The 12,298-nt window shown below is 42.3% G+C and overlaps 1 protein-coding gene across 2 annotated transcripts in view; it reads right to left on the reverse strand.

The window, feature by feature from the left end:
• adarb1b (adenosine deaminase RNA specific B1b) overlaps nt 1-12,298 on the reverse strand; it is a 110,944-nt gene that overhangs the window by 67,106 nt on the left and 31,540 nt on the right. For both annotated transcript variants that reach the window (XM_079731595.1, XM_079731596.1), the window contains one exon: nt 1,821-1,900. The gene's annotated coding sequence lies outside the window, so the exon portion shown is untranslated. The remainder of the gene's footprint in view (nt 1-1,820; nt 1,901-12,298) is intronic.

Genomic DNA, 12,298 nt, shown 5'->3' on the forward strand with positions numbered 1-12,298 from the left:
AAACAAACCACATCTCATTCTACACAGCACGCTCACAAATGTAATGACATCAATGTGTGGTGAAAAGAAAACACATTATCTACCATTATCCACCACTCAAAATTGGTTTGCAAACCAAGAACCTGTGATACCATAATAATAACCCCAGGATCTACGACTCTGAGAGTTCATGGCTGCCGTCTTATTTTCCACCCAACACATTGTTGTGTCTTCAGACATCTCTCAGTTTAGTATTTCAAACTTAAAGGAGAAATAAATCGGTACAATTTCTTTGAGTGCCCCACGGTTTCAAGAGCTTCACATATAAATGACTACAATCAGGACAGTAATTCTTTCATAAGGTGACAAAGTAAAGTCACTGGTCCAAACTTGTCTTTGGTTTGGCATTTTGCATGCTTCCTACCATCCATCACATGTATAATCGCCAACAGTAATCCATCTTTGTCTCATAAAAGATGTGTTTTGTAGTAACCCATCTTATCTCCAACTGATTAGGATTACATTATCTGATGTGTACTGATAGCTGCTTTCATTAGCAAGATGGTTGAATTGATTCAAGTGAAGCATAACCTGGAAATGCTTGTTCCCATGTCGTCTGATTTATATTTTTTATATTCAAGGATTAAGTGACGTACGGGAGAACTTCGAACAATACTCTTGAGTCGCTTTGAGTACGGAAATAGTCAAACTTCAAACTTGTGAATCTGTTTCGGTGAAACTGAAAGATTTGCATGCGCCTGGGAACATGTATTCAAACAAGTCTTCAAGGACTTACCCTACACGGATCTGATTACTACGCAATGCTATATTTGGCTTCAGAAGTGACCCAGTTTGAGACATAGATTAAGTATTCTTCTGGCTGAAAATACACGCAAACACACATACACAAACCCAGTCTGGTTTTGTCTTTCAAAAACCAGTCATGAATACAAATTATTTTTCCCCCTAAGTAGTGAAATGTTCTCTGAGCATAGCACACGTATTATTCAGCGATTCTTTGCAATTGACCGGAAACTGAAATGATATCCAAAGAAAAAAAAGATAATGATTGCGCTGTGTGTTGCCAGGTACACCTGGTGGTATTGCTTCTCTGCTTATTACAATACAACTGCCAGTGAGGCGCAGCAGTCTTCTTAATAAATATGCAGTTCAGGGCTGCACTATATCGATAAAATATGAAATTACAAATTTCAACCCTGCCAACGGATTAGTCGCACCTGTGACCTTTCAATGTACTTGGGTCAGATACATTTTTTACATTTGTAGCAGTATTTGTACGAAATGGATTTAAATGCCATCAGGTATTCCCTCATTACTTTGTATCCGTTACTTTTACTGTGCCTAGCATGTCAACGTGTGGTTCAACCCCCAGCTCTCAAAGTTTTGGCTTATCGGCAAATACTAGCTAACTTAAGAAGTGAATTGGCAGAGGATTCACGTTGTTTACGTCCTGTTCCAACAGCACTCAATCAACCAAAACTGAAGCAATCAATCGAGAATTCATCCATGTGACCCGTAGCCCATAGTAATAACACAGAAGTGGACATTAAGAGGACGACTGAAGAGGGAGGGAGGTACTCCACCTACTCGGGGTGACTGGGACTGACATCAGGGGTTAGACGATCTGCTAAACAAACTAAAACAATCTGAACTGAAACCTAGAATAACGTGAAGATCATTCTCAGCCAATGGACCGACGCGTCCCTTATAATTAGCATAAAGCATTGCAATTACCAACTGTTTGTCCCGGTTTTTAACCAGCCAGTTGGGAGTCAAAAACACAGATACACTATAGAAAAGGGTGGTCGTTTTGAACTTACTCTTCTGCTTGCTGGAAGGGGAAGTGTCGCCTTATCAGAGAGTTCTCTTTAGGTCCACAGCCTCCTCTCTCATAACATACCTGCGAATAAGATCAAACTTCAGTTAAGTTTTAAATCTGCATCCGTTTTGTCCACGCTTAAAGCCGTATACCTTTGCAGAGCAGTGAATTGAATTGCATAACGCTGTAAATCCTTCTTGTTTTGGCCCACTTTGGATAGATGTTTTGTAATCAAATAGGTCTTGTATATAGCGTTCCCCACTCAAAAACTATTAAATAAATCACAATCATGAAGGAACTTGACTTTAGCGTTGATCCTCAAGGGAAGTCAAGTGTACACAGTAACATGTGGGTTATTGAAAGTATGTGCCTAGCATCACTTCAGAAAAAGTCTACCACTTCTCATGACTCCACCAAAACAACCTTCACATTGCAGTGCTACTTCAGTACAGAACACAAAGAACATATTGAGCTGTAAAGAGTTGTTGACCAGCAGAAAATTCACAGCAAAAAATGTATGAGGCAGAATCTTTCCGTGGGGGGGGGGGCACTTTGCTGCACCACCCCAAGCACTGTTCCACCCTTGCCCCATGATCTGCTAACCTCTCCCCCCCGCAGCAAGACACCCTGCGCTTGGGCCCTCCAAAGCTACAGGGCCCAAGCAGAACCCAGGGTCCTGCAGCTCAAACCCCAGAACAGCAGTGGCAGGCAGCAGCAGCCCGGGAAGAGCAGAAAGCATAGAGCATGGAGGGCATGGAGAGGCAGCAGCAGATGTTGCGTTGTTGTCACGTGGCGTTAGTCAGTAAACTCCATTAGGCGAGGCTCAAGGAGAAAGGGGACTTTGTGAAAAGTCACCGGAATAATGTACGCCGAATTGAATCAAGAGAAAAGACGCATGCAGCACACATGTACGTTTGAATGGACGGACATGACAAATGTAGCAGGAATAGACACACAAAGAGTCTAAATAAGTACTTCTTGTCACATGTCCTCCATCTGTTCAGAAATATAAAACATTGGTTAATGTGCAAGCTTATGTTAACTGTGTTCGTATGGACACCTTAGTGGATAGAGTATTTTATCTAGGGCATACATTTGCGTTTGTGTGTACGTGTGTGTGTGTGTGTGTGTATGCCTGTGTGCGTGCATGTGTAAATGCATGTATGTGTGTGTTTGTGCATATGCATGTGTTTGTGCATGTGGGTGCATGCGGGTGCATAGGCACATCTCTTCATCATCTGTATTCCAGGCATTCACCAAGGTGCTCCTCCCTGCCCCATGCTGCTGACATTATTTCCTCCTTCCTGTGGAGTCACTTTCCCTGGCCAAGAGCCACCTCCATATGGCCATACATCTTCACAGTAGGCCAACGCCTGCTGCTGCTGCAGCCACCTCATCGGTTATCCGTATGGTACAGGTCACCTAAAAGTCAACCCTCACCTGCTCAATTTAACGTATACTCAACGCAATTAATTTACTAATGAATATGGCATATTCTCCACCAAGGGTTAATAAAGAATGTTATGTCATGTTATATCAAAATTAACACAATGTGAGGTCATTGATGTCAGGCAATTTCATATGTGTCATATATGTGCCTCTCATTCTTGTTGTGTTATTGTGTTGTTTTTCTCTTCTAAAGCAGTTTTTCAAGAAAAGTGCAACAAAATTTAGTTTTATTGATTGAAACTAATAAAAGTACATTTTCTGAATGATCTGTCTTGCAATGAGGTAAGGTCTCTGTTGACTTAGACAAACACACAATAGAACACACACGCCAGGGTTGGTCGAGTTAAAAACAGACACACTATTAAAAATAACTTAGATAGTCCAACCAGGGGGCTGACTATCTGTTATAATTGTGTATAGACTATTCTTGATAGATGAGCTGGATGATTTATGATGATCACATCACACCTAACAAACTCAAACATCCGTCTCACATTCTAGATCATTTACAAGCATGTACCAAATAGAGGCTGTAGAAGGCCTACAAATTCTTAACATAATCCTATTCTTAATCTGCTCCAAGATACCAAAGCAATTAAAGGAAGAACTTTCAAGACAAAGTGTTGCTCCAAACCAGAAACCCAGTGTTGGATCAAACGCACAAAACGCTGGAAGAATGGAGGAATCTTGAGGCGCAGCTTTTTCTTTGTTCAGATCCAACCTCTGCCTGTCCAGAATGGAAAATTGCAAAGGGTCAGCTGTACGTGCCCTGCTTGAATTCCTCTTACAAGGCAGAGAGCAGACTGGGATGAATACTGCGCCCAAAGAGAGGGAACCAAACGGAGAGAACGGAGGAGTCCTTCAAACTAAAAAAGGTGTCACGTCAGCAGAGGTCAGGCATAGTTGTGTCTGCGCGTCGGATGTCGGAGCAAGAGCAGGATATGGGATCTGTGCTTGTTGTGAGAGGGGGGTCAGGACACTAGCTGCTCCGCCTGCTATGCTTCGCAACAGCGCTGGCTGTGATGCTATGGTAGACAGGCTGTATATTTATAGCGGTTTGTTGTTAGGAACACGATCCCCCCACAATACTCCTATGGGTCTATCCCATCATTTATATCTTAGTTTTATTAAGATATTATTAATAAGTGTTATCATTCATTTATTAACAATGTTTATCATTATAGGATGTTTGGTGTTGTGTCATGTTTCTGACTTTGAGAAATAGCTAAAAGCAAATATGAAATATTTAATATCTTGGAATATTCTTCCAAACTGTCAGTACAAAAAATGATATTGAGCCTACGTTGAACAGTATCTTGGCAAACACCTAGGGAAATATGGGAAAAGCAACCCAGCAAAATCACCACACGACACTGTTATTATTATTTTGCTGAAGTGGAGGAGGATAACCTCGGGTTCACCCCAGGCTTGTGTTGGGGGTTTACCGCAACCAATCTCTTTCACCTACAGCGCTTCGTTTGCGACGAAACCCACAGGATCTGCAAATCCCATTCAAACCACACACTGCCTCTGTGTGTTTTCCCCTCCTCGGTCCTGGCATGCTGCTAACTAAAGCCCGGGAGCAGCCAAGGACAGTGGTTAATGCCGATCCCGTCGGAGAGAGACGACTTCTGAGCCGTTCCATGGTCATGAATCAGGAACAATAGATGCAGGGGATGCAAAGGCTTCCAAAGAAAAGCTTTGCACACATTGAAGCCGCTTAGGACTGCAAAACCTGATGATCAAGCATTGTTTGGTTTAAGAGAGAGAGAAAAAAAACATGAGTTTGATACTTAAAAGACCACAGTTCCTTGGCACCGTATTTGGAGTGAAATTCAAACGAAAATGGCCATGATAATTGCAGGTCGCAGCATCCCGTTACATCTTCTGGGGTAATGCAAATGAAAGTGACAAGAGCCATCCTCCAAATTGAACAGGTCTCGGCTTTCCGCATTGAGTTCTCATTAAAAAGAAGGCACGCGAGACGGGAGGTTAAACAGTTCACCCCCCGTCCACTGGCTGCCCCCCCCCCCTCCGATCATGGCTCAGCAGGTAGGCTAATAGCTCGGCTCTTTAGAGGCCGGTCAAGCGGGCACAATCAAGACATCAAAGGCCAAATGAAAGAAATGGGTCACACCAAAAGGAGATGCAAAACCTTTCTGAGGCCACCACTCCCAAGCCAAACTGAATTGTGTCTCGCGATGGGCACTTCAATTGAAAAGTCTCAAATATACTTCATACACTTCTTGGAACCATTCAAAGTATTTGGTTTTCTGTAACTGGGTTTTATTTCGCTGTTTATTTATTTTATTTTATATTTGTAGAATTCAGATTTCGAATATGTATGCTTAAGATGTAGGCAGAGGTTAGGCATCTGGCTCAAGGACGCCTATAGGTAGGCTGCAGACATTGGGAATGAAACCAACACCCTTATATCCCTAGCCATTCCTCACGGTACTGCAACGGGGCATTCATTAAACACTAATTATTTTTCAATCAATATTTAGGGAATAGTTACTTTTCTAATAGTAATAGTTCTATTCTTTCCCCACAGATCAATCAATAGTCACAGGTACAAACACGGGTGAGTGACTTTGCTGCTGGAAATGCCAGGTGTCATAAACACAACCACCATATTTTAGAGAGCTGATGCCCAGAGAGCAACAAATCTTTTGAAACAAACCTTTTTCATGCACCGCTGCTACAACGGTGCGGAGCTAGCAGCCTGACAGATGACGGCTAATTAGCCGTGTCGCTGAGAAACCGTTTTTACGCTTTCCTGATGGAAGCAGGCGGGAATGGAAGGCGAGTAAGTAACATCGCTCTATCCGAAAAACTCAATGGACACAAACACATTGCCAGGGCTGTGTTTGACCTTCAGAAGGGGCGTTTAACAAGAGAATCTGGCAGTTTGTCTTTGGTTGGAGAGATACCGCTCTAATTCCACCTCTTCAAGGAGGTAGGTTGGACAGATACCGCTGTAATTCCACTTCTTCAAGGAGGTAGGTTGGACAGATACCGCTGTAATTCCACTTCTTCAAGGAGGTAGGTTGGACAGATACCGCCGAATTCCACTTCTTCAAGGAGGTAGGTTGGACAGATACCGCTGTAATTCCACTTCTTCAAGGAGGTAGGTAGTGCAGGGCCAACGCTGAAGTCTGATTCATTCAATCTTCACTCAATCAATAATTAAATCTGATCCAATCTAAAGATAATGAACGGAAAAATAGTCTATTGTGCTCTAGTCAAGAGATTAAACAAAAAAAAGAAACAGCAAAGCAAACGATTTTGCTTCATTATCAATAGTATCATTTACAATGTCATACTTATATACCGGCCTTTTTAATCTAATCTGGTGATATTTGAACTCTATAGGCAATGATGTAACTGTTTTTAGTTATAAAAGAATCAAGCTTACTTTGACCCATTTCTCAGAATTGCATTTTACATCAAAAAAGGCTAGTTTGTACAATTGGGCTTGTTCGTGAGTTCTGTGCTCATGACATAGCCAGAATCCTAATGACTGCCTCCTGCTTTCCTCCACCCCTCTCTAAACGTACACAGCACAGCCCCTCACCACCACCGCCACCACCCACGTTACTCCCCTGTTGGCTTGTAAACAACATCTTTCCACACTTCTGTTCATGTCTTCATGCAATCTGGCCATGCCTTGGAGAACCCACAGAGACATCCAAGTTCAACAACATAAAATGGCTGGTTGCCTTTCTTTTTAAAATCAAAGGAACAATACCCAACAAGGCTCCGAAACCAGGCCAGGCCGCTGCTTCAAGGCTAACAAGTCACGTCTGGTTTTATTGAGTTTCCAAGCGAAGGCTTGCAGGCAAATTTCGATAGCTTACAATCATTTGTCATTATAGCTTTATAGATCTCAGGCACACTTGCTGTAAAGAATGCAGTGAGAACACAGTGCAGGGATGAAATGACAATAATAGGATTGTCACAATAATCCTTTGGAATATAATGCGACACAAATATCACAATTTGCTCATCCATGCATAATTCGGTTTGATACAAATCTATGGAGATTGGCGTTGTGTAATAAATGTGGTATTAAATAGATAAATGTGTCATTATGAAATAAATGTGGTATTATGAAATAAAAGTCCCCTGAAATAAATAAGAGCAGTCATTTTGAAGAATGGCCTTTAAAAACAAAAACAAACATTAATTTCAAAATATTGACAAATTTAAAAACGGGCCTCATATTTATTTCAAAGCCATATTTATCACAGATTTATTAAATATTGAAATAGCATTCTATTGAAATCTAACTGATGTTCATTCAAAATTACTACACGTTTATCTAGGGTAAAAAAATTAATCCAATTCCAACCACTTTAACACTACAAACCTCATTTTGAGAGGAATTTTACAGGATTATAATTCATTGATACTGAGCTGATATGTGGAGCACAGAGAGAGTAAACTACATTAAAGAGGAGAAAGGAAGGGCGGGACCCTTGACTGGAATACCTGTATCCAACAAATGTCACTCCATGAAACATAACCATACATCCCAGTGATTCTGCTTAGCTGGGAGTAACACACACACACACACACACACACACACACACACACACACACACACACACAAATAGCTGATCAGCCCGAGGAGTTAGTGCATGTTGGTGAACAGTGTAGTTGATGACTCAGAGCGTTCATTAGCAAGGGGCTTACAATAAGCAACATGGAGGGGTCTTTCCTCTTTCAGAACATTACAAGACGCATGCAGGGCTACAGTAATGTGTGCAATGTTGGTTTCATCGTACAATACGATTGCATCCATGGTACATGGTAAGCAGGTACATTCTGCCGCTGAATGTGTTCCACACCCTCAGTCCGGCCCTCAGTCTTTCATTCACATTCTATACACTTTGTTAGTCTTGATATAAGGATGTCCAGTGCAATACCTTTCTCCTTAGTTTCATGACACATGGACATTTGGAAATCATCCATAAAATAGGCCAGAGATAGACCCGGGACTGATAACGATGCTCGAGAGACATTTCATGACCAAGCTAGAAACTTTGCCATTTAAAAAGCTGGGGATAGGCCACCATAAAGGTACAAGTGGGATTGCCCCCAGACAATGGGCACATCTGCTCACCTTATGCCATAGGCTAGCTTAACAACAGAACACTGGGTTTTAGAACAGTGTTTTAGCTGCTCAAGGCTAGCTGAAAACTAGAACATTGGGTTTTGAACATTGTTATAATGGCCAATGGTTAGCTGAACACCAGACCTTTGGTTTAGAACATCATTTTATCAGCTCAGGGCTAGCTGAATACCAGACCGTTGGTTTAGAAAAGCATTTTATCAGCTCAGGGCTAGCTGAAAAGCAGACCGTTGGGTTTGGAACAGTGATTTACCTGCTAAAGGCTAGCTGAATCCCAGACCGTTGGTTTAGAACAGCGTTTTATCAGCTCAGGGCTAGCTGAATACCAGACCTTTGGTTTAGAACAGCGTTTAATCACCTCAGGGCTAGCTGAATACCAGACCGTTGGTTTAGAACAATGTTTATAAGTTCATGACAAGCTGAATACCAGACCATTAGGTTTGGAACAGTGTTTTACCTGCTAAAGGCTAGCTGAATACCAGAGCAATGGGTTAAGTGAAACATCCCAGACCAGATGGTGTGGTGGTGGTGGTGGTGGTGGTGGTGGTGGGAGGTAAGCTTACTCTAACATCCGCACTGCCAAACACTCGGCCAGGCTGAGTTTTGACCCGAATCGGATGAAATCAAAAACCCAAACACACCGCAAGTCCCAATCTGGTTCCTATCTAGTGTTTGTCCTAAATGACTGCTGTGTTGTAACCCACCAAAGTTGTCCCTCTTCGCCTTGTTTATTTCTTGTCTTTGCGTAGCAGGGTGCTTCGAGACTTAAGCAATAGAAACCGTCAGTTCCTGTACAAATGTATTCCCATTATTTTTAGAATAAGATAATGTAGCAAACATCTGTCTACAAGCATTTCTGTTACTTGTAAACAATCACTCCATTGTGTGAGATGGTTTGTGAAAAGGATGTATATTAACCCACTCCTAAATTATGAAACCATAAATCAACAGAATTACATTCAGAATGAGAGGTAATTTAATTAGAACTGGATCCACTGAACCTAAAGTGTAGCTAGCTGTGAAAAGCACTGGATTCAATCGATTTTATAAAAATAACCAGTAAATAGATTTAATACAGAATGAATAAACATTTCCTGGAGACAGCATCCAAGAGATCTATCTCAGCGATTTCAGATACAGAGGAGGGAATCTTTGCCCTCTTGGGAAAACTAAAATAACTTTTTCCTTTTTTGTGCAATAACACTGCCACAGGATGACATTGAGCTCACATTAAAAAATAGCACCATAAATATTGAAGTATTTAAATAGTTCTATAGTATAATTCTTTTTGGGGGCATTTAAAAATGTTAATTTCTCAGTCTCTCAGTGGTGAAGTGGATACAATTTATAATTTAACAACCATTGTGAGGAAGTCATAGTTTTGCCCAAGGTAATCCCATCCTTTTAAAAGCCTCATTCAGTCAGAAAAACAGCGCAGCAGCAGAAGACGCTTGCGGTAAATATTGACTCTGAATACCCAGCAGCCCAATCACACTGAGGCCTGACGTGGTCACATGGTCAACGCCGGAGAGCCCACGAGTTGTTACTCCAACATTGATCGCATGAGGACTTAAAATTGGATATTGATTGTCGTGTCCATTCTCTGGCTTTGCTGTCGGTCTGCCAGTCGCGCAGAACCGCCAATTGTAGCGAGTCTTCTGTGCTCTTTGTGAGAGAAAGGGATCACTGACTGGCCGCCGTGTGGAGGATAATTTAGTAAGCAGTGGATTGAATGACTAGTCGATGGAGGTCATTTTACCAAACATGCAATTTTTCAAATGTTTAATCAGCCAGCCAAGGAAAACGTACAGTAATCTCTCTTGAAAGTAGTGATATTATAGCCACGGTGAAGGGCAAAGCAAGAAATGGAATGGTCTAAAACTATATCTACATTCACTAGATGCATGGATTTGCTTCTTCACACCTTAGTGGCCTTTGTAAAGTTGTTGGCAAAAACAAAATAATTACAGCAGGGTGGTGACACTGAGCTGAGGGGTAAGAACGAGTTCAACATAGATGGTCATGGTTGATTGGATAGAACGCATCTTCACACTTCTGGTCATTGTAAGACAAAAATATGTATTTTTAGAATGCCTGATTAGGAACGTGAATGACGAAGAAGTCACAGCCATAATAATTCATATGGAAGGGAATTTCTTTATAATATTCATTGCACCACGTGCGTGCTGGATTTGGTAGTGCTGGAGGAAGTAGTGCTGGTGTTAAAGTGCCAGTGTTAGAAGCTGTTTTTTATTAGGCCACGCAGTAGCTGTGTGGCTCATGGACGACTACGGTGTTGCCAGTGGGAGCACGGGGAGTCGTGTTGTGGGGTGGCTGTGGTAAGGGACCCCTTTCACTCCCTTAAAGTACTTCCATTCATAAACCCTTAACACCACTCCCCACGCCACCAGCGCTCCCTTGCCAGTCAACCAGCAGCCCCGCCCACCCGTGACATCATAGCTTGCTGGCACGCTCTGACATTCGTTTTAACAACACCTCCTCCCGCTCATAAAGTAGTGATGTCATGTTGTTCCACGCGGCTATGGAAACGCCGTCTGCAGAAGGGTTTGTCATAACATCCAAATAAAAAGGGAGGCGAGAGATGAATGAGAAACATGTGGAGGGAGTTCGGTCTTAAGCTAGCTCCAAGTGCTAAAACGACCTAGGAGACCGAGAGAGCAAGAGAGAGAGAGACAGAAACAGAGATAGAGATACAGAGAGAATGATGCCGTGAGAGAAGGAAACAACATTTGTTCTTACATGGAGTGAGAAGTATAACTCGGATGGAGCGGAATGAAGAAGGGATGTTTGATGGGCAAAAAAACTAAACAAAGAGGGAAACCATAGGCAACCGATGAATGGCAAGAGGGACTGGTCGAAATGTAATACGAGTGCGAGTGTGTGACTAAGCATGCGGATACGTGCAAGTCTATGCATATTTGTAAGCATGTGTGTCTGCAAGTAAGTAAGAACATGTGTATGTGCGTGTCTACGCAGGTGTACACGTGTGTATGACGTTAGATATATTCCTGATGCAGTGCTTCTCCATTCATTTCTGTTTCCTCTATCTCCCTCATCGCCTCTCTCCCTCACTGTCTCTCCCTCCGTCTCATCCAGGGGACAGGCTAATCTTCTGAGAATGGAGACGGGCCGGTGAATCTCTTACACTGCTGCGGTAATAAGGGGCTCCAGACTTAGACTTCACTACAACCTCAGACAAGGAGAACACACACACTCCTCCTTTCATCCATCCACACACGGGCAGAAGAACCCCTTCAGCACTGGTAGTCCAGTATTCCCCAATGAATTCGTATTGAGTGATTCAGAGTTTTCATGTATGATTCACATGTGAATGTGGGTCAACCCAACGGACAGCAACAGGCCAGGGAAGCACATCCAGGAAGCTAAGTCGTTGGTGGAAAGAAGTTGACAATGATGACATAAATGTTGACAAAGCAACGGCTGAGCCCATATGTAAATGGGTATTTTTTGTCCGCATCTGCTTCCACACACATATTTTTGATTATTTCCACAATCATCCTCACCACAACAATCATCACCATCCCCATGACAACCATTATCATCATCACCATGACAAGAACCATCATCATCATCAGCATGAATCACCACGTCATCATAACCAATAACCTCATCAAATTTAGCTTTCTTTTAATAATCTCTAACATGTTTATCTTCATCATCAAAAAGCCCATCCAAGCTTGTGCCAAATCGAGAACAGCAGTGTCACCGTGGCAACACGTGCTTCGCTTGTTGTCAACCCTTCTTAGCAACCATCGCCAAATTATATTCTAAGGCCTGAGGCGGCAGGAGGGTCGCAAAAAAAGGACAGCCGATCAATCCGAATTAAAATCAGACCGTGGGGAATGCTTTGG

The sequence above is a fragment of the Pollachius pollachius genome (assembly GCF_949987615.1).
Source record: "Pollachius pollachius genome assembly, chromosome: 3".
Taxonomy (NCBI): domain Eukaryota; kingdom Metazoa; phylum Chordata; class Actinopteri; order Gadiformes; family Gadidae; genus Pollachius; species Pollachius pollachius.